This window comes from Elephas maximus, chromosome 6, assembly GCF_024166365.1.
Source record: "Elephas maximus indicus isolate mEleMax1 chromosome 6, mEleMax1 primary haplotype, whole genome shotgun sequence".
NCBI classification, from domain to species: Eukaryota; Metazoa; Chordata; class Mammalia; order Proboscidea; family Elephantidae; genus Elephas; species Elephas maximus.
Window position 1 is genome coordinate 5,464,334 of NC_064824.1, and position 21,650 is coordinate 5,485,983.

General features: G+C 43.5%; 1 long non-coding RNA gene across 1 annotated transcript; it reads right to left on the bottom strand.

The window, feature by feature from the left end:
• Positions 1-4,185: 4,185 nt before the first annotated feature.
• Positions 4,186-21,379, bottom strand: LOC126078508 (uncharacterized). Its single transcript, XR_007518066.1, has 5 exons — positions 21,179-21,379; positions 19,743-20,362; positions 9,001-9,135; positions 7,688-7,727; positions 4,186-7,018 (listed from the first exon to the last, which is right to left on the bottom strand). It is a non-coding gene; the product is annotated as an uncharacterized LOC126078508 (long non-coding RNA).
• Positions 21,380-21,650: the final 271 nt, after the last annotated feature.

Sequence of the window (21,650 nt, forward strand, 5' to 3'; positions counted from 1 at the left end):
CTCCTACCACAGCCTCTTGTTTATTGGCTATGACAAGTCATGCAAAGCAAAACCTGGGGTTTCCACCTGGCAACCTGATGAGGCAATGAGGCAATTCTCAGGTGTTTACCTCAAGAATGTATGGGGTTTCTTCATGGTCCCCAGACCTTCTTTTAGCCCAAGACTGGAACCATTCCCAAAGCCAACTCTTCAGACAAGGATCAGACTGGACTATAATATAGAAAATGATACTGGTGAGGAGTGAGCTTCTTGGCTGAAGTAGACACATGAGACTGTCGGTAGCTCCTGTTAGGAGGGAAGATGACAAGGCAGAGGGGACAGAAGCTGGCTGAATGGACAGGGGGAATACAGGGTGGAGACTCACTTGATTTGTATACTTTCACTTATAAAAAAAATTAAAAATTTTTGAGGTTTCTATTGGGGTATGGGAGTCCTGCATCCAAATTTTATCTTTGCTGTCGTCGTGTCTACATGCTGCGTGTTAATGACTGCCCTCACCCCTAGTTTGAGACACCACCTCTATCTTTCACTTAATCCGAGGGCATTCAAATAAATAAAAACACCATTGAGTGGATTTCAACTCACGGTGACCCAAAGGCCTGCAGTTCAAATTCACCAGTGGTTCCTTGGAAACCCTATGGGGCATTTCTCTATGAGTTGGAGTCAACTCCACAGTAATCCCAGTGTATAAAACCAAAGAAAACCATTGCTGTTGAGTCAATTCTAACTGATAGCAACCCTATAGGACAGAGTAGAACTGACCCATAGGATTTTCAAAGGTTGGCTGGTGGATTCAAACTGCCGACCTTTTGGTTAGCAGCCAAGCTCTTAACCACTGCACCGTCAGCGATCCAATCCTGGTGTACATTGGCTTTAATTTTGGAGTATTCATTTTGTTTCATGGAAACTGGTGGTATAGTGGTTAAGTGCTATGGCTGCTAACCAAAAGGTCACCAGTTCAAATCCACCAGGCGCTCCTTAGCAACTATGGGAGCAGTTCTGCCCTGTCCTATAGGGTCACTCTGAGTCGGAATCAACTTGACGGCAATGGGCTTGGCTGTTTTGTTTCATGGATCTTCCTGTCAACTCACCAGCATCACACTGTTTTAATTCTTGAGCTGTTAACATATATTTTAATTTTGATAGGCAGATTTGGGGTTGGGTTAGGGGGACATTCCCAGATCGGTTTTGGCCACGGAGAGCTTGCGTTGCCAGCGAAAAGCCTAATAGCACTCAAAAAGAGCCTCTGACACTGAGGAAAAGATCGCTTCCTTGACAGAGAGTTGAATTTCAGAAAAAATTCTGCTGTTTACCAACTGCCAGCTGGTGAGATTTTGGAACTTAAATAAGGAAATGGCGCAGTTTTTGCTTTCAACTATAAATTCTTCCCCAGGAAAAGATTTTTGTGGAACGTTGGTGTCTGGTGGTGCCGTTTATGATGAGGTTTGATGTCGAAGGTCAAGTAAAAGCCTTCCTGAACAAGGATTGATCATGCTAAATCATCTGCCCTTTGAAGTTGGGGTGCGGGGTGGCGTTCAATCAGAAAGTAGCTAAGGACAGCGAAGATCTGTGAGCATTCCTCATCCTCCTTCCTCCTGTGCTCCAGTTTTCTGGGAGACTTCCCCAGGAGGAGGTGGGTGGTTCCTGCGCCGTAGGAGCCCCTTTGTTCCACCTGTATGTAGCCAGTTCAGGAAGAAAGTGGGTCAGGGCATCGGGCTGACGGGGCCAAGTTCAGGACAAATGTCCACGGGTGTAGGGCAGGTGGCATGACATGCAGCCACAACTGGGGTGGGCTGCCGAGGCCAAACTGACGCAAGCAATGTATACAGTGACGGGAAGACCTCTTTGTGTCAGGAATATTGGTTTTCATTCAGACGGCCTGGATTCAACTCCTGGTATGGGAAGAGAATGTAGGTTTTTCCAACTTGGAGAAAACAATGACCAGAAGTTAAGTTTTCCGCCACTAAGCGGCCTCAGGTCAAATCTGGCGTTTCTCTCCATTTTAAGGAAACCCTGGTGGCATAGAGGTTAAGTGATCCACCCACCAGGCGCTCCTTGGAAACCCTATGGGGCAGTTCTACTCTGTCCTATAGGGTCGCTGTGAGTCGGAATCCACTCGATGGCAACGAATTTGGATTTTTGGTTCTCCATTTTAAACCCCGAGAAACAGGCCTGGGGAACCATAAGCCCCATCCTTCTGTGTCCTAATCAAAGTGTCAGTTTTCATCACACCATTAGCTAGGTGTTTTGTCTATCAATAATCTAACTGTAGATTCTGACTCATAGGACAAAGTAAAACTGCTCCATAGGGTTTCCTAGACTAATTTTTATGGGCGTGGATCACCAGGCCTTTTCTTCCATGAAGCTGCTGTGTGGGTTAGAATTGCCAACCTTTAGGTTAGCAGTAGGGCCAGATTAAGGCATGTGAGGGGCCTAAACACTGATAATCTGTGTTGCCCCTTTTCTGTTAAATCATGCATTAGAACGGGATTTGTGAGTTATATATATATAGAGAGAGAGAGCCCTGATGGCACAGTGGTTAAGAGCTCCCATGAGCTACGGCTCCTAACCAAAGAGGTCGGCAGTTTGAATCCATCAGCCGCACCTCGGAAACCCTGTGGGGGCAGTTCTGCTCTGTCTTATAGGGTCAGTATGAGTTGAATCGACAGCATGTATGTGTGTATATACACACAAACATATATATTTGTGTGTGTGTGTATATAAATATATATGTATTTAGGAGCCCTGGTAGCACAGTGAGTCAGAATCCACTCAAGGGCAATGGGTGTTTTGGTTTTATACATATATATATGTGTGTATATGTATGGAGCTCTGTTTTTTTTTTTTTACATATATGGAGCTTTTATTTTTTATATATGGCACTGTTTTGTTTTGTTTTTTATGTGGAGCTCTGGTAGCACAGTGGTTTAGAGCTCGGCTGCTAACCAAAAGGTTGGCAGTTCAAGTCTACCAGCTGCACCTTGGAAACCCTATGTTGCCGTTGTACTCTTTTCTACTCTTAAGACAGGGAACAGAGGCCCCCCCGCAAACCTGCAAAGTATAGGAAATAGGCCAGGGTGTAGAAACAAAGCCATTCACCAGAACAGTGGGGCAGGGTATTGGAAAATAGCCCGCAAATGTCTTTAAAGTTGGCTTTCAGAAGCAGCTGGATAAAACCAGCCCCAGGGACATGTGCAGAACATCCACCTGTGACCACTGTGTGACCTTCCACCAGGGGCAGTGAGGGGCTGCAGCAGCAGCCTGGAGACTGCGCAGGTTTGACACCCCATAATAAGTCCTGCTACGAATCCCAGAGGCCTCCGGGACAGGAGCCATCTTAGAAAGCTGCTATGCACGCACTGTAGTTAACCTATCCCTGCCCAAGATGGGCTACTTGCCGGGGAAAACCCTGCTTATAAATAAACATGAATCTTTTCCCGCCCAAGAACTTTTAAAAACCCAGGCAAGTCTTTTGTTCTGTGAGATGGGGGGTAAGCGTTGCTTTAGGCCCTCCTCGTCTCTGCTTGCAAGCCTCTTCAGTAAAGTTTTGCTCGTGTGGAAAACTGTGTGCCTTACTTGCTCATTCTTGACCAGTGAGAGGCAAGAACCTTGTTCGATTCTGGCAACACTCTGTCCTATAGGGTTGTTATGAGTCGGAATTGACTCAACAGTAACAGATTAAGTTATATGTGTGTGTGTTTTAGCTACCCATGATGTAACTTCTTTTTACGTGTGACTATAATATTTTTTATTAGAAATTGAATGCAAAAGTGTTGTATAATATTTTAGCAGAATGAGATGAAATGAATTACAGAATTTTTAGTGGATATAACACATTTTCTACAAAAAGAATATTCTACATATTCTACAATGAAGAAATGAGTCAGTGAACTCAGTTGTTTCAACAATGAATGTAAAAATCTGTCAATCTCCCATAACAAAAAATTGACTTTCACCAATTTTGCTTTAAACAGCTCATACTTCAATTTTGATGCTTGTTGCATAATAACTGCTATAATTATAAATGAACAAATGAAAAGATGTCATAAAGTTTAATGAACTATTATAAGAAATTACCGTGTTTTACAAGTATTACAAGAAATTACTATATTTTACTTTTAGCTAGATCTTTCATCTCTAACATGTTATAATTAAAAACATTTCTACTCTTTGCTCTTACAATTCTTCAATGATTTCATCACAATTAAGCTGCCAAACAATATTTACTTCTGTACATAATAAAGATAATAAAACGAGTCTTTCTTAAATCATTTTTGTACGCTGAGGGTTTTTGAAATCTCTTTAGGGATGAAAACGAGCTTTCTGCTGTGCAGTTTGTGATCATTAAAGTGAGGAATATGCATAAAGTAATTTCAGTGTTGTAAAATAGCCATTGTATTTTATTTTCTATTATGGAATCATACATGCCTGTTGTTGTTGTTGTTGTTAGGTGCCGTCAAGTCAGTTCCAACTCATTGCGACCCTATGTACAACGGAAGGAAATACCGCCGGGTCCTGTGCCATCCTCGTGATAGTTGTGTTTGAGCCCAGTGTTCCAGCCACTGTGTCAGTCCATCTCATTGAGGGTCTTCCTCTTTTTTGATGATACTCTACTTTACCAAGCATGATGCCCTTCTCCAGGAACTGATCCCTCCTGATAACATGTTCAAGGTATGTGAGATGAAGTCTCACCATCCTTGCTTCTAAGGAACATTCTGGCTGTACTTGTTCCAAGACAGATTTGTTCGTACTTCTGGCAGTCTGTAGTATGTATATTCAGTGTTATTTGCCAGCACTGTAATTCAAAGACATCAACTCTTTTCCAGTCTTCTTTATTCATTGTCCAGCTTTGGCATGCATATGAGATGATTGAAACACCATGGCTTAGGTCAGGTATACATTAATCCTTAAAGTGATATTTTTGTTTTGAACACTTCAAAGACATCTCTTGCTGCAGATTTGCCCAATGCAATGTAATTTGATTTCCTGACTGCTGCTTCCATAGGCATCGATTGTGGATCCAGGTAAAATGAAATCCTTGGCAACTTAAATCTCTTCTCTTTTTATCATGATGTTGCTTATTGGTCCAGTTGTGAGAATTTATGTTAGATATAATCCATACTGAATGCTGTGGTCTTTGAGCTTCATCAGTAAGTGCTTCAAGTCTTCTTCACTTTCAGCAAGCGAGGTTGTGTCATCTGCATAATGCAGGTTGTTAATGAGTCTTCCTCCAATCCTGATGCCATGTTCTTCATGTAGTCCAGCTTCTCGGATTATTTGCTCAGCATACAGATTGAATAAGTATGGTGAAAGGGTACAACCCTGATGCACACCTTTCCTGACTTTTAACCACATAGTATCCCCTTGTTCTGTTGGAACAACTGCCTCTTGGTCTATGTACAGGCTCCTCATGAGCACAGTTAAGTGTTCTGGAATTCCCATTTTGATAATATTCATAATTTGTTATGGTCCACACAGTCAGATGCCTTTGTGGAGTTAATAAAACACAGGTAAACACCTTTCTGGTATTCTCTGCTTTCAGTCAAGATTCATGCGATATCAGCAATGATATCCCTCATTCCACGTCCTCTTCTGAATCTGGCTTGAATTTCTGGCAGTTTTCTGTCAATGTACTGCTGCAACCGCTTTTGAGTGATCTTCAGCAAAATTTTACTTGTGTATACTATTCGATAATTTCACGTTCTGTTGGATCACTTTCTTTGAAATGGGCAGAAATATGGATCTCTTCCAGTGTCTTTGAAATTTCTTCCAGGTAAGTGTCTTCAAAATTTCTAGGCATAGACGAGTGAGGGCTTCCAGCACTGCATCCATTTGTTGAAACATCTCAATTGGTATTCTGCCAATTCCTGGAGACTTGTTTTTCACCAATGCCTTCAGTGCAGCTTGTACTTCTTCCTTCAGTACCATTGGTTCCTGATCATATGCTACCTTGTGAAATAGTTGAATGTCAACCAGTTATTTTTGGTACATTGACTCTATTCCTTCCATCTTCTTTAGATGCTTCGTGCTTCGTTTACTACTTTCCCCATAGAATTCTTCAATGTTGCAACTCAAGGCTTGAATTTTCTCTTCAGTTCTTTCGGCTTGAGTATTGCCCAGCGTGTTTTTCCCTTTTGGTTTTCTATCTCTAGCTCTTTCCACATGTCATTATAATACTTTGTCTTCTTGAGCCACACTTTGAAATCTCCTGTTCAGCTCTTACTTTCAGTTTAGCAACTGTACATTCAAGAGCAAGTTTAAGAGTCTCTTCTGACATCCACTTTGGTCTTTTCTTTCTTTCCTGTCTTTTTAATGATCTTTAGCTTTCTTCATGTATGATGTCCTTGATGTCATTCCACAACTCATCTGGTCTTTGGTCACTGGTGTTTAATGAGTCAAATCTATTCCTAAGGTGGTCTCTAAATTCAGGTTGAATATACTCAAGGTCATACTTTAGCTTTTGTGGACTTGTTCTAGTTTTCTTCAGCTTCAACTTGGTCTGTTCCATGGTCAGCTCCTCGCCTTGTTCTGACTGATATATTAAGCTTTCCCATCATCTCTTTCCACAGGTGTAGTCAACTTGATTCCTGTGTATTCCATCTGGTGAAGTCCATGTGTATAGTAGCCATTTATGTTGGTGAAAAAAGGTATTTGGAGTGAAGTTGTTGGTCTTGGAAAATTCCATCATGCAATCTCTGGCATCGTTTCTGTCATCAAGGCCATATTTTCTAACTACTATTCCTTCTTTGTTTGCAACTTTCGCTTTCCAATCACCAGTAATTATCAATGTATCCTGATTGCATGTTTGATCAATATCAGACTGCAGAAGTTGGTAAAAATCTTCAGTTTCCTCATCTTTGGCATTAATGGTTGGTGCGTAGTCATAGTCATATTGACTGGTCTTCCTTGTAGGTGTGTGGATATTGTCCTATCACTGGCAGCACTGTACTTCAGGATAGATCTTGAGATGTTCTTTTTGATGATGAATGCGATGCCATTCCTCTTCAAGTTAACATTCCTGGCATAGGAGACCATATGATTATACAATTCAAAATGGCCAATACCAGTCCATTTCAGCTCACTAATGCCTAGGATGTCGATCTTTATGCATTCCATTTTATTTTTGATGACTTCCAATTTTCCTGGATTCATACTTCATTCCATGTTTCAATTATTAATGGATGTTTGCGTTGCTGGGCCTGGAAAGGCAGGTCCTTGTCCAGCATGCTCAGACTTGCTAATTATTTGGACACTAGTCTTTGAGAAAGTAACTTTATTGCAATGTGCAGAGCAAGGAGCCAGGAGGAAGTTCCTCAGGTTCTGCTCACCAAGCTACGGGGTAGCAGGGCTTATATGTGATTTGGGCAGCAAGATGGCAGCCTCACAGGCATACTGGGGAGGGAAAATTCTAGAAGGTGACCAGAAAACAGGAGGTGACGTGAGTCTCGTCAGACCTCTCACTTGGAATAGGGTCCAGGTGATGATTTTCCTTCTGATTCATTCCACCTGTTGCTGTGCCTTCTGTTGAATGTCAGTGGTCACAGCTGGCCCTTCTGCACATATGGAGAGGACCAACTCTGGCTTGGGATAGTTACGGAGGTTTACTGGCATTCCTAAGGTCAGATTACAATCCCCCCTTAAGTTGTAGCAATTCCTTAATCTTAGGGGATAAGGGTTGGCAACTCACCTGGCTACTTCCTGCTGACATGGCTTTAAGTCTTAGGGACCTAGGAATAGGCAAGGAATGATTAGTTCCTGGGGGTAGCAGGCAAAGAAGACTTAAAACCAAAGACACAAGGGAAAAACTACTCCAGAGGACCAATGGACCACAAGTGCCACAGCCTCCACCAGACTGAGTTCAGCACACCTAGATGGTACCTGGCTACCACCACTGACTGCTCTGACAGGTAGCACAATAGAGGGTCCCAGACGGAGCTGGAGCCTAAGGTTCACCCTTTAGCCAAAGATTAGACAGGCCCATAAAACAAAAACAACTGGGGAAGCCAGCACAATTTGTCCAAGGCAAGGTACACATCCAAACTTCCCAACGGATCAAATTACTAGGGAACATCTAGCTCAATTGGCATAACATAGTTTATAAAGAATATATGCCAGGCAATAAGCTAAGTGGTTTTCAGTTTATCTTATTTAATCTTCACAATAAAGTGGCCACTGTTGTTCACAGTTATTTTGCAGATAAGGAAACTGACCCTCCTGAAAGTGAAGCCCCGTGACCCAAAAATCAAAAGCTAGCAGAGTCAAGATTTGAACTCAGGCAGATGGTCTCCAGGACCCTTCTGCTTTACTGCCACCAGAAGCTTTATTGGCTGTCTTCTGCTGCCAGGTCCTTTCATACACTCAGAGGTTTCCCTTCAATCCAATTAACAACCTCCCTGTAAAGACTGTACACTTGCTGATGGCTTCCAACTTCTGGGCACCAGTACTACTTGCAGCATCTGCCACCTTGCTCCACCCCTGAGATTTAAGAGTACAAAAAGAATGGCCAACGGAAGTTTCTCAGGTGCTAGGAGAAGCAAAGAAAATTGCCTTGCATATGCATCAATAATGAGTAGAATGCAAGTTGACCTCACCCCCGGCCCAGGAGACTGAAATAGAACCATTGCCTAAGATACTTGGAAACACAAGTTCCTGGACTACTTAAGGATCATCTGAAGCACTACATCCCCAGGCTGCCGTATGGAAAGGTCTCCCATATAGCATTTCATAGGGGCTCAATTGGAGCCTGCTTCTAGGGGCCACCCAGACTCTCAACAGGGCAATGTAGCAGCTTGATCCATGGCAGGTTGGTGTCTTAGAATACAAGTATTCACTCACATTGCCCACACTAGCTTAGGTTACTCTGGTCTCCAGGGAGCATGTAGCTTCCACCGAATTCCTAAATGTCCTGACTTTGAATACAAAGGCTCCTCTGTTATCACTTTGAATTGAATAAGGTAGGCCAAATCTAGGAATGTTTTCATTTAGGAGAGCTTTGCTTACCTTGGATGACTTTTCTGTTTGGAAGGGGAAGGCTTCTACCCATCAGGTAAAAGTATATAGTCGGGGGGCAGAGTCCAGATGGTGGAGTAGTCAGATGCTTCCAGTGAACCCTCTTATAATAAAGACCTGAAAAAACTAGTGAAAAGATTACATTTATAACAAGCTAGCAGCCCTGAACATCAAACGCAAAGTCAGAAAACAGACTGAATGACGGAGGGAGAGACAGTTCAGAAGCAGAGAGGAGTTGCTGGACCTGAATCACCAGGAACCCTCAGGCACCATTCCCAGGAGCAGCAGCGGTGGGCTGGTGGTAGTGTCCAGCCGCAGTTCCCTCAGGGAGAAACATCCAACTGCACAGCCTACTCACACCTCTGGACCCAGAGAAGAAGAGGGCTCTTGGCAAAAACTAAACACTTGCGTATGTTTTACCATGCCTCCCGCCCCAAAGCCGGCTTCAGTATCTGTTGATTTCCCTGGGCCTGAGATAAGTCCTGTTGTGCGATCTGAGCCATTCTCGTGGCCTTGGAGAAGGAATAAATTCACAATCGGGGAAAAGATAATCTGCCAGCTCCACTAACCTGGGGAGCTCAGGACAGAAGCAGCTCCTGTCCAGGCATAAACAGTCCGTGGACTTTGAATACCTTTCCCCCTGCATAGACCTGTGCAGGCCTATTTCAGGAGAATAGGCCCTTGTTGACGGACTGCAATGGTTTCAGCTGTGCAGTGGAGATGTGGGTGTTTGATGTCTGACACCGCTTTGCCTATTAAACAGGGCCCTCACCTACCCACAACAGGGGCCTAAAGACTGGTGGCTCCACTCAGGTCACCCAGCCACCCACAACTGGGGTCCAAGAATAAGCAGTACCTCCCAGTCCTTACTACCAAAAGCATTGTGTACCCAATGTCTGTCTGCAGAACCACCTGTGTGCTCTTGGGAACAGGGACGTGCTTTCCTCACAGACACTCGGGACGGTTTTCAGCCCCCTGCTTTATTCAGAGCATGACCCCCTGCTGCAACCAGGTACTGATACCTACACCAATCACCCCTGCCCCCCTAAGACTGTAGGACAGAGCCTTAACCACGAACTTAATGACCAACTACCTGGACACCTGAGCCGAATCCATACAAGAAAAGTGAATGGACTCCTAGGCTCACATACCTGGTAACACCTCTAGCCATCTGGTGACAGGACGTTAGAGCTTCAAAGGCGAAAATCATCAAGCTAGCTCACTCAAGTAACCTATCTGGGCATATCAAAACAAAACAAAGCAACAAGCTCAGATACAGTAAGCAAACATATAATAAACTAATACAATAACTTATAGATGGCTCAGAGACAAGAGTCAATATCAAATCACGTAAAGAAGCAGACCATGATTGCTTCAACAAGCTCTCAAAGAATCAAGGGATTTTCTGGATGAAGGTGCCTTCCTGGAATTACCAGATGCAGAATACAAAAGATTAATATATAGAACTCTTTAAGACATCCAGAAGGAGATCAGGCAATATGCAGAATAAGCCAAGGAACACACAGATAAAGCAGTTGAAGAAATTAAAAGGGTTATTCAAGAACATAATGAAAAATTTAATAAGCTGCAAGAACCAATAGAGACATAGGAATCAGAAATCCAGAAGATTAGCAATAAAATTACAGAATTAGACAACTCAATAGAAAGTCAGAGAAGCAGAATTGAGGGAGTGGAAGGCAGAGTTTGTGAGACTGAAGATAAAGCATTTGCCACCAATATACTTGAAGAAAAATCAGATAAAATAATTAAAAAAATGAGGAAACCCTAAGAATCATGTGGGACTTTATAAAGAGAAATAACCTATGAGTGACTGGAGTACCAGAACAGGGAGGGATAAGAGAAAATACAGAGAGAATTGTTGAAGATTTGTTGGCAGAAAACTTCCCTGATATGAAAAATGAGAAGATAACTATCCAAGATGCTCCACGAACTCTACATAAGGTAGATCTCAAAAGAAAGTTACCAATACATATTATAATCAAACTTGCAAGAACCAAAGATAAAGAGACAATTTTAAGAGCAGCTAGGGATAAATGAAAAGTCACCTACAAAGGACAGTCAATAAAAATAAGCTCGGACTACTCAGCAGAAACCATGCAGGCAAGAAGGCAGTGGGATGACTTATATAAAGCATTGAAGGAAAAAAATTGCCAGCCAAGAATCACATATCCAGTAAAACTGTCTCTCAATATGAAGGTGATATTAGGAAATTTCCACATAAACAGAAGTTTAGGGAATTCGTAAAAACCAAACCAAAACTACAAGAAATTCTAAAGAGAGTTCTTTGGTTAGAAAATCAATAATATCAGAACACAGGACACAGCAATCAGATGTCAACCCAGATAGGGAAATCACAAAAATAAATCAAGGTTTAAAAAAAATAAAGAAATGCTCAAAACAGGAAAACGGCAGTGTCATTATGTAAAAGAAGGTAACATTAAAAAAATAAAGAGGGACAAAAAGTGTAGTCATAGATCTTTCATATGGAGAGGAAGTCAAGGCGATATAAGAAATAAAATTGACGTTTGAACTTAGAAAAATAGGTGTAAATATTAAGGTAACCACAAAGGAGACGAACAACCTACTCATCAAAATAAAATATAAGAAAAAAAAAAAGACTCAACAGAAACAAAATCAACTACAATGAATAAGAGGAAAAGACAATATATAAAGATAGTTACTCAGCACAAAAAATTAAGTGGGAAAAAGAAATTGTCAACAACACACAAAAAAAGACATCAAAATGACAACACTAAACTTATACCTATCCACAATTATGCTGAATGTAAATGGACTAAATGCACCAATAAAGAGACAAAGAGTGGCAGAATGGATACAAAAACACGATCTGTCTATATGCTGCCTACAAGAGACACAACTTAGAGATACAAACAAACTAAAACTCTAAGGATGGAAAAAAATATATCAAGCAAACAGCAACCAATAAAGAGCAGAAGTGGCAATATTAATTTCTGACAAAATAGACTTTAAAGTTAAATCCACCACAAAGGATAAGGAAGGACACTGTATACGAATATAACCATATTAAATATTTATATACCCAAAGACAGGGCTGCAAGATACATAAAACAAACTCTAATGGCATTGAAAAGTGAGATAGACAGCACCACAATTATCGTAGGAGACTTCAACATACCACTTTTGGTAAAGGACAGAATATCCAGAAAGAAGCTCAATAAAGATACAGAAGATCTGAATGCCACAATCAACCAACTCGACCTCATAGATATATACAGAACACTCCACCCAACAGCAGCCATGTATACTTTCTTTTCCAACATACATGGAACATTCCCTAGAATAGACCACATATTAGGTCATAAAGCAAGGCTTAGCAGAATCCAAACCATCTAAATATTACAGAGAATCTTCTCTGACCATAAGGTCATAAAAGTAGAAATCAATACCAGAAAAAGCAGGGAAAAGAAATCAAACACTTGGAAACTGAACAATACCCTGCTCAAAAACGACTAGGTTATAGAAGACATCAAGGATGGAATAAAGAAATTCATAGAATCCAATGAGAATGAAAACACTTCCTATCAGAACCTTTGGGACACAGCAAAAGCAGTGCTCAGAGGTCATATTATATCAATAAATGTGTATATCCAAAAGAAGAAAGGGCTACAATCAAAGAATTATCACTACAACTTGAATAAATAGAGAGCAACAAAAGAAACCTTCAGGCACCAGAAGAAAGCAAATAATAAAAATTAGAGCAGAATTAAATGAAATAGAGAAGAGAAATATTGAGTTAACAAGAGCAAAAGCTGGTTCTTTGAAAAAATTAACAAAATTGATAAACCATTGTCCAAACTGACAAAAGACAAACAGGAGAGGAAGCAAATAACCTGACTAAGAAATGAGATGGGTGATATCACAACAGACCCAACTGAAATTAAAAGAATTCTATCAGATTACTAAGAAATACTGTACTCTAACAAATTTGAAAACCTAGAAGAAATGGATGAATTTCTAGAAACACACTACCTACCTAAACTAACACAAGCAGAGGTAGAACAACTAAGTATACCCATAACAAAAAGAAGAGACTGAAAAGGTAATTACAAAACTCCCAACAACAACAAAAAAGCCCTGGCCTGGACAGATTCACTGCAAAGTTCTACCGAACTTTCAGAGAAGAGTTAACACCACTACTACTAAAGGTATTTCAGAGCTTAGAAAAAGACAGAATACCCCCAAACTCATTCTATGAAGCCAGCATATCCCTGAAAGCAAAACCAGGTAAAGACACGACATAAAAGAAAATTACAGACCTATATCCCTCATGGACTTAGATGCAAAAATCCTCAACAAAATTCTAGCCACTAGAATTCAACAACATATCAAAAAAACAATTCACCATGACCAAGTGGGATTCATACCAGGGAGGCAGGGATGGTTCAACATTAGAAAAACAATCAAGGTAACCCATTACATAAATAAAACAAAAGACAAGAACCACATGATCTCATCAATTGATGCATAAAAGGCATTTGACAAAGTCCAACACTCATTCATGATAAAAACTCTCGGCAAAATAGGAATAGAAGGAAAATTCCTCAACCTAATAAAGGGCATTTATACAAAGCCAACAGCCAACATCATCCTAAACGGAGAGAGTCTAAAAGGATTCCTCTTGAGAACGGGAACCAGACAAGGATGCCCTTTATCACCACTCTTATTCAACATTGTGCTGGAGGTCCTAGCCAGAGCAATTAGGCTAGATAAAAAATAAAGGGCATCCAGATTGGTAAGGAAGAAGTAAAAGTATCTCTGTTTGCAGATAACATGATCTTATGTACAGAATTCCCTAAAGAAAACTACTGAAACTAATAGAAGAGATCAGCAGAGTATCACGATATAAGATAAACATACAAAAATCAGTCAGATTCCTCTACACCAACAAAAAGAACACTGAAAAGGAAATTAATAATATTTACAGTAGCCCCCAAGAAGATAAAATACTTAGGAATAAATCTTACCAAAGACATAAAAGACCCATACAAAGAAAGCTACAAGACACTACTGCAAGAAATCAAAACAGACTTACATAAGTGGAAAAACATACGTTGCTCATGGATAGGAAGACTTAACATTGTAAAAATGTCTATCAGAAGCCATCTATAGATACAACGCAATTCTGATCCAAATTCCAATGACATTTTTTAATGAGATGGTGAAAAAAATTACCAACTTCATATGGAAGGGAAAGAGGCCCCACATAAGTAAAGCATTACTGAAAAAGCAGAACAAAGTGGGAGGCCTTACACTACCTGATTTTAGAATCCATTATACAGCCACAGTAGTCAAAACAGCCTGGTACTGGTACAACAACAGATATATAGACGAATGGAACAGAATTGAGAATCCAGACATAAATCCATCCACATATGAGCAGCTAATATATGACAAAGGCCCAACATCAGTTAAATGGGGAAAAGACAGTCTCTTTAACAAATGGTGCTGGCATATCTGGATATCCATCAGCAAAAAAATGAAACAAGACCCATACCTCACACCATGCATGAAAACTAACTCAAAATGGATCAAAGACCTAAATATAAAATCTAAAACAATAAATATTATGGAAGAAAAAATAGGGATAATGCTAGGAGCCCGAATACATGGCATAAACAATATAGAAAACATTATTAACAGTGCAGAAGAGAAACTAGATAACTGGGAGCTCCTACAAATCAAACACCTATGCTTATCCAAAGACTTCACCAAAAGAGTGAAAAGATTACCTGCAGACTGGGAAAAAGTTTTTAGCTATGATATTTCCGATCAGCATCTGATCTCTAAAATCTACATGATACTGCAAATACTCAACAACAAAAAGACAAATAACCCAATTAAAAAATGGGCAAAGGAGATAAACAGGCACTTCACTAAAGAAGACATTCAGATATATGAGGAAATGCTCACAATCATTAGCCATTAGAGAAATGCAAATCAAAACTACAATGAGATTACATCTCACCCCAACAAGACTGGCATGAATCCAAAACACACAAAGTAATAAATGTTGGAGAGGTTGTAGAGAGACTGTAACACTTCTACACTGCTGGTGGGAATGTAAAATGGTACAACAACTTTGGAAATTGATTTGGCGCTTCCTTAAAAAGCTAGAAATAGAACTACAATACAATCCAGAAATCCCACTCCTTGGAATACATCCTAGAGAAATAAGAGCATTTACACCAGCCAATATATGCACACCCATGTTCACTGCAGCATTGTTTACAATACCAAAAAGAAGGAAGCAACCAAGATGCCCATCAACAGATGAACGGATAAAGAAATTATGGTATATTCACACAATGGAATACTATGTATTGATAACAATGATGAATCTGTGAAACATTTCATAACATGGAGGAATCTGGAAGGCATTATGTTGAGTGAACTGAGTCAGTTGCAAAAGGACAAATATTATATGAGACCACTATTATAAGAATTCTAAAAATAATTAAAACGGAGAAGAAAATATTCTTTGATGGTTATGAGAGTGGGGAGGGAAGGATGGAGAGGGGTTTTCACTAATTAGTAGGTAAGAACTATTTTAGGTGAAGGGAAAGAACAGACAATACAGGAGAGGTGAGCACAACTGGACTAAACCAAAAGCAAAGAAGTTTCCTGAATAAACTGAACACTTCGAAGGCCAGTGTAACAGGGGCAGGGATTTGGCAACCGTGGTTTCAGGGGACATCTAAATGAATTGGCATAATAAAATCTATTAAGAAAACATTCTTGCATCCCACTTTGGAGAGTGGCGTCTGGGGTCTTAAACGCTAGCAAGTGGCCATCTAAGATGCATCAATTGGTCTCAACCCACCTGGAGCAAAGAAGAATTAAGAACACCAAAGGCACAATGTAATTATGAGCGCAACAGACAGAAGGGGCCACATAAACCAGAGACTATATCAGCGTGAGACCAGAAGAACTAGATGGTGCTTGGCTACAACCAATGACTGCCCTGACATGGAACACAACAGAGAACCCGTGAGGGAGCAGGAAAGCAGTGGGATGCAGACCCCAAATTCTTGTAAAAAGACCAGACTTAATGGTCTGACTGAGACTAGAAGACCTCGGTGGTCATGGCCCCCAGACCTTCTGTTAGCCAAGGACAGGAGCCATTCCGAAAGCCAACTCTTCAGATAGGGATTAGACTGGACTTTATGGGGTAGAAAATGATACTGGTGAAGAGTGGGCTCCTTGGATCAAGTAGACACGTGAGACTATGTGGGCAGTTCCTGTCTGGAGGGGAGATAAGAGGGCAGGGGGAGCAGAAGCTGGCCGAATGGACATGAAAATAGAGAGTGGAGTAAAGGAGTGTGCTGTCTCGTTAGAGGCAGAGCAACTTGGAGTATATAGCAAGGTGTATGTAAGTTTTTGTATGAGAGACTGACTTGATTTGTAAACTTTCACTTAAAGCACACACACAAAAAAAAATGTATGGAAACCCTGGCGGCACAGTGGTTAAGTGCTACGGCTGCTAACCAAAAGGTTGGCAGTTCGAATCCGCCAGGTGTTCCTTGGAAACTCTATGGAACAGTTCTACTCTGTCTTATAGGGTCGCTATGAGTCGGAATCAACTCGAAGGTATTGGGTTTGGTTTTTTGGGTTTTTTTTTGGTATATACAAACAACCTCCTGTAGCCTTTGGCATATCTTAAGCCCACTTGCCAGTCTTCTCTGGTCTGGTTCCGTGGGCTTGTATGCCAAGCATAGGAGGTGGTGGGCCTGGTTTTGAATTGTTCTTTGCACATTGCTGAAACATAGCATCCCGACCATAATGTGTGCTCCCATGAGCTCTCTTTATTATCAGGTACATCAGGAGGTCTGGTATTAACACCTCTCTTTGGAAATTGTACCCATCTTCTGCTCTGTTATTAAGGTCAAAACCCCATTCACATGCTTTGTTTATCCCTGGGGGTTTTCTGGTAGCTGAAAAAACTCTCCCTGCTGGTGCCCAGGGCAGTGTATAACTGCCACCCCTGTTGACCATAGTACACTATTCAAAAAAGGCATCTCTATTAGGCTTTCTGGAAACCCTGGTGGCGTAGTGGTTAAGAGCTACAGCTGCTAACCAAAAGGTCAGCAGTTTGAATCCATCAGACACTTCTTGGAAACTCTATAGGGCAGTTCTACTCTGTCCTGTAGGGTCGCTATGAGTCAGAATCGACTTCACAGCAACGGGTTTTATTAGGCTTTCTTTCCTCCAGTCCCACCAGCTGAGATGCTCCTTGCTATCACGAGCCTGCCAGGGTTTGGGGTGAGTTAAGGATGGTGACCATCTCACCAAGCCCTGAAGCTGTGTGCCGCCTCTGCCTGTGTTTGGCAGCTCTCCACTTGACTGATGAAGCCAGCGGAGGCCTGGGACTGCAGACTTGTCCCTGTCTGGAGCCAAGGAAGGGTCCTTTGTGTGCCTGAGACAGCAACAGAGGCCATGTTGTTCAGCTCTCAGGTTTGTTGTGTCAGTAAGTTGTCCTTCTACTGTTATTGCAACCCTGGGCCCCTCGTGGGTTGCAGAGGAGCCCCTGGGTCCCATGAATCTAAGTCATTGGCTGACAGCTGTGGGAGCTGTGTGTTATGGGTTTCCTGCAAGGACTGGGCTGGCTGCGATTGGCACTCTCATTTCTAGTGGCCTTCTTGTTTGCAGTAGGCACACTGCCTGGAGCCTAGCTTTAGGAGGCCTTGGGTTGGCCACCGGCCCTTTTGGGGCCCACGAGGAAATACCCCACATGAGGTCTGCCTGAGTGGCGGGTTACCTCCGAGAGCTGCTGCCAGGAGCATGACCTTTTTCCTTGTACCTGGTCCTGATTATTGAAGACCTTAAAGGCACTCTCAACAAGTTGTGAAGTATTCATTCCTAGATCTCCTGATTTTTGAAGTTTCCACTTGATGTCAAGGGTGCTCTGGCTGATGAAAGTCATATTTATTAACCTAGCATTCTCTGGGTCTTCAAGGTTTATCTCAGTAAAATGTAGGTATGCTTCGTTCACCTGCTCTAGGAAGCTGGGGGCATTTTCCTTGTGGCCTTGTACATCCTGAACTATTCTAAGGCTTTTCTGTTATGGGGCCCCTTGCTGCAAACCAACTATCAAATAGTTTTTATAGTGTTCTAGCTGTCCTGCCCCCAGCTGATCATTTGGGTCCCAGCGTGGATCTATGGCAGGTACAGCTTGGGCTGCCAGGAGTCTAATACCTTTCTGAGGGTTGAGGTTATGCAATCTGTCGGCCTCTTGGTGTGCCTTTTCTAAGACCATCATCCTTTTCTCTGGAGTTAGAAGAATATTTAGGAGTCACTGACCATTGGCCCAATTAGGGTGATACGTGGCAAAGATGGACACAAAGCTTTCGACGTGTTTTGGGTTATCTCTACGCACTGGGAGATTATTTTTCTAATTGTACAGGTCAGAGGTGGAGAACAGTGTACGGACCCAGATAAATCCTCTAGCCTGGCCATTGTGATCCAGTCCAGCAGGCATTTGTCTCAGTGGAAATTGCCCTCGGGAGACTTGGGTGGATCCCTGAACGAACTGTACCCCACTATGGGTGTGTGCTGGGGAAACTAATCCCTGGGCAGGACTGGGAGTTTCTGACTCATGAGGGACCAGCAAATGTTTTGCCAAAGGGGCAGCTGCTGCTGCAGTAGGCACAAGGGCCGCCGGGGCCAGCACCGGGCCAGCAACCAGGCCTACACCATCAGGTGGATAAGGAGGAGGGGACACAGGTGGAGAGAAGAGACTGAGGGATATGGATTGCTCTCTGAGTCTGGAAGGACCAGGGGCTTCCTATCTCCCACTCCTTTTTTTCCCCTGCTGCCTGCACCATTAGCTAGTACAGTTTTTGTAGGTTCTTATTCTGCCAGAGACACATAAAAGTTTTGCACACAGGGGATTCCATCCCAATTTTCTTCTCTTTTGCAAAACAGGTCTAACTGTAAAATGGTAGAATAGTTAAGTTACCCATACTCAAGCCACCTTTCGCTGGACTCCAACTGGTACCGGGGCCAGACAGTGTTACAAAGGAAAATAAGGTTCACTTTCTCCATAGGCTGATAACTAAAGAAGCGGAACATTCAGGGCCTATATTTCACTTACAGACACATACTCACTCAGAAACAGAGGTTTTTATTTTGCCAGAGAGACATCCCTCTCTTTTGTCATACTCAGAAACAGAAACAGAACCTGAACTTAACCAAAGTCAACAACCATAAACTAGGTTGTTCTTCTCTGCCATTGGCTAGGGGGAGTGGTGGGGTAGGATAATGAGGATGATTTTAGTAGGGTTTCAATCCCCCCAGTGGGGATGTCTTAGTCCTACCTCAATCCTCCGGATACCTCCTCACCTCAGAACCAGGAAGTGGCGAGGTAACGAGGATGATCTTAGTAGGGCTTCAGGCTTCAGTCCCGCCTAATAGGGATGTCTTAGCTCTGAGTTCTGCCTCAGTCCTTCAGATACCTCAGAACCAGAACCAGAACCACGGTCAACCAGAAACTAGTGTGCCCATTCTCTGTTGTGGCTAGGGGGAGTGGCAGAGTAAGGGGGATGATTTTAGTAGGACTTCAATCCCCGCAATGGAGGTGTCTTAGTCCTACCTCAATCCTCCAGATACCTCCCCACCTCCAATCCCAAGCACTTACACTTACACTTAACAAGAGAAATTCTTAGGGCACTTACCTAGTCTGCGTCCACTCCAGAGTTAGTTTCTAATCCTCAAAGTAAAAGCACCTTGGGCCGGTTGCAGCCTCAGTAGAGGTTAGGAGACCCACCGGATCCTCCCAAACAAGGGGCTCAGTGCATGCTGAGGGTCGCTGGAGTTTCCGCTCTTGGTTGAGGGGGTGCCGGACTGCAGACAGAGGCCCCACGCTGGGCACGAAAATTGTTACTGAACCCGGAAAGGTAGGTCCTTGTACGGTGTGTTGAGACCTGCCAAATATCTGGACAACGGTCTTTGAGAAAGAGAAAGTAACTTTATCGGAATGTGCAGAGCAAGGAGCTGGGAGGAAGTTCCTCAGATTCAGCTTAGGAAGCTACTGGTAGGCAGGGCTTATGTGTGATTTGGGCAGCAAGGTGGTGGCCACGCAGGTGTTCTGGGGAGGGAAAACTCTAGAAGGTGACCAGGAAACAAGAAGTGACGTGGTTCTTGTCGGACTCCTTGCTTCAAAATAGGCTTCAGTGACAATTTTTCTTCTGACTTCTTCCTGTTGCTGCATCCTCTGTTGAGGTCAATTAGTGGTCACAGGTGGCCCTTCTGCATGTGCGGGGCAGGCCAAATCTGATTTGGGCTAGTTTAAAGACTAATAGAAATTTACTGGCATTAGTAAGGTCGTGTTACACCACAACCCCCCACCAACACACACACACATGACCTGCTAACCCTCCAGGGACTTGTCACCTTGAAGGCCTCCCAATGAGGCCCATTCACCTGCCCCTCCACAATGGGGGGGGGGGCGGTGTAGGGTAATGCTATTCAGCTGTATGCACCCTCTCCCTAATGGAATCAGCTTTGCTCTTCCCCAAGCACCTGGGGATGATTTCGGGATGGACTTGGGCTAAGATAAAAGGCCGGGAGTGCCATGACTGGGCCAGCCGCCAAGGCTGAAGAATGCCTTAGCAACAAGAAGGAAAACATCTGGGCCTGGACACGAAGTCCCTGGGAATGCTGACTGCCCAAGGAGGTGAGAGAAAAACAATGAGCCTTGGTCCCAGCTGGAGTGGTATATAAGCTTGGGTCCCTTGCTAGGTGGCTGCAGAAAATACTCCAGCCAACCGCTGCTGCAGCACAGCTGCTTGCCCGTGTCAGTAAGTTTCCCTGAAGGCGTATGCATCTGGAAAGGGCTATGTGTCAGTTCTTCAGATTATCTGCCAGGAGGCACAGCGAGGGTCTTCCCTTGTTGGGGCTGTCCCCCGATAGGTGGATCCTACCCAGACACATCTAGGGGTGCCCCCACCTGGAGGGCCTTCACCAGAGGTAAATACCCACGGAAGTGAGCCCCACATCGGAGGCAGCCGCCCCCGCGGCCAGTAGCCACCCGTCCTGCGGAGCACCTTTCCCCGGGTGGCTGCAGTTGCCCCCTCCCCTTGGGAGTCCCGACCCCCGTCCCCACTGGCACCTATCTTCTTCTTGAGGGTGCACAGCAGCCTCTGCCAGGTGTCTGCCTCTGTGGAGCAGACGGAAGAGTGCCTGTTAGCCGAGAGTAGGGGGCCCGGGCTGCTCTCCTGCCCCCAGCCCGCGCCCGATAGCCGCAGGGCCGGAAGCCATGGCTCCAGGCTGCGTTCCGAGCCTGAGAGGTGGGGGCGGCGGCGACAGAGGCTGCTCCTCGCTGGGCGCTGTTGCTGCAGCCGCGGAGGGCGTGGCCAGCGCCCAGGGAAGGCCCAGGGCGCCGGATGTCAGGCTCTGCCAGCCACCAGACCCCATCCCTCTGGAACACCACCCTGCTGTGGGGCAGCAGGGACCGCCCATGGAAGGATCCTCCAGGACAGATATACACACACCCTTGCTCTCACACGTCCAGCGCCATCACTTCCAGGAATCCCCTCTAACCCTGCATGCTCAACTCCGCCCCCCCCCCCCCCCCCGTCCCA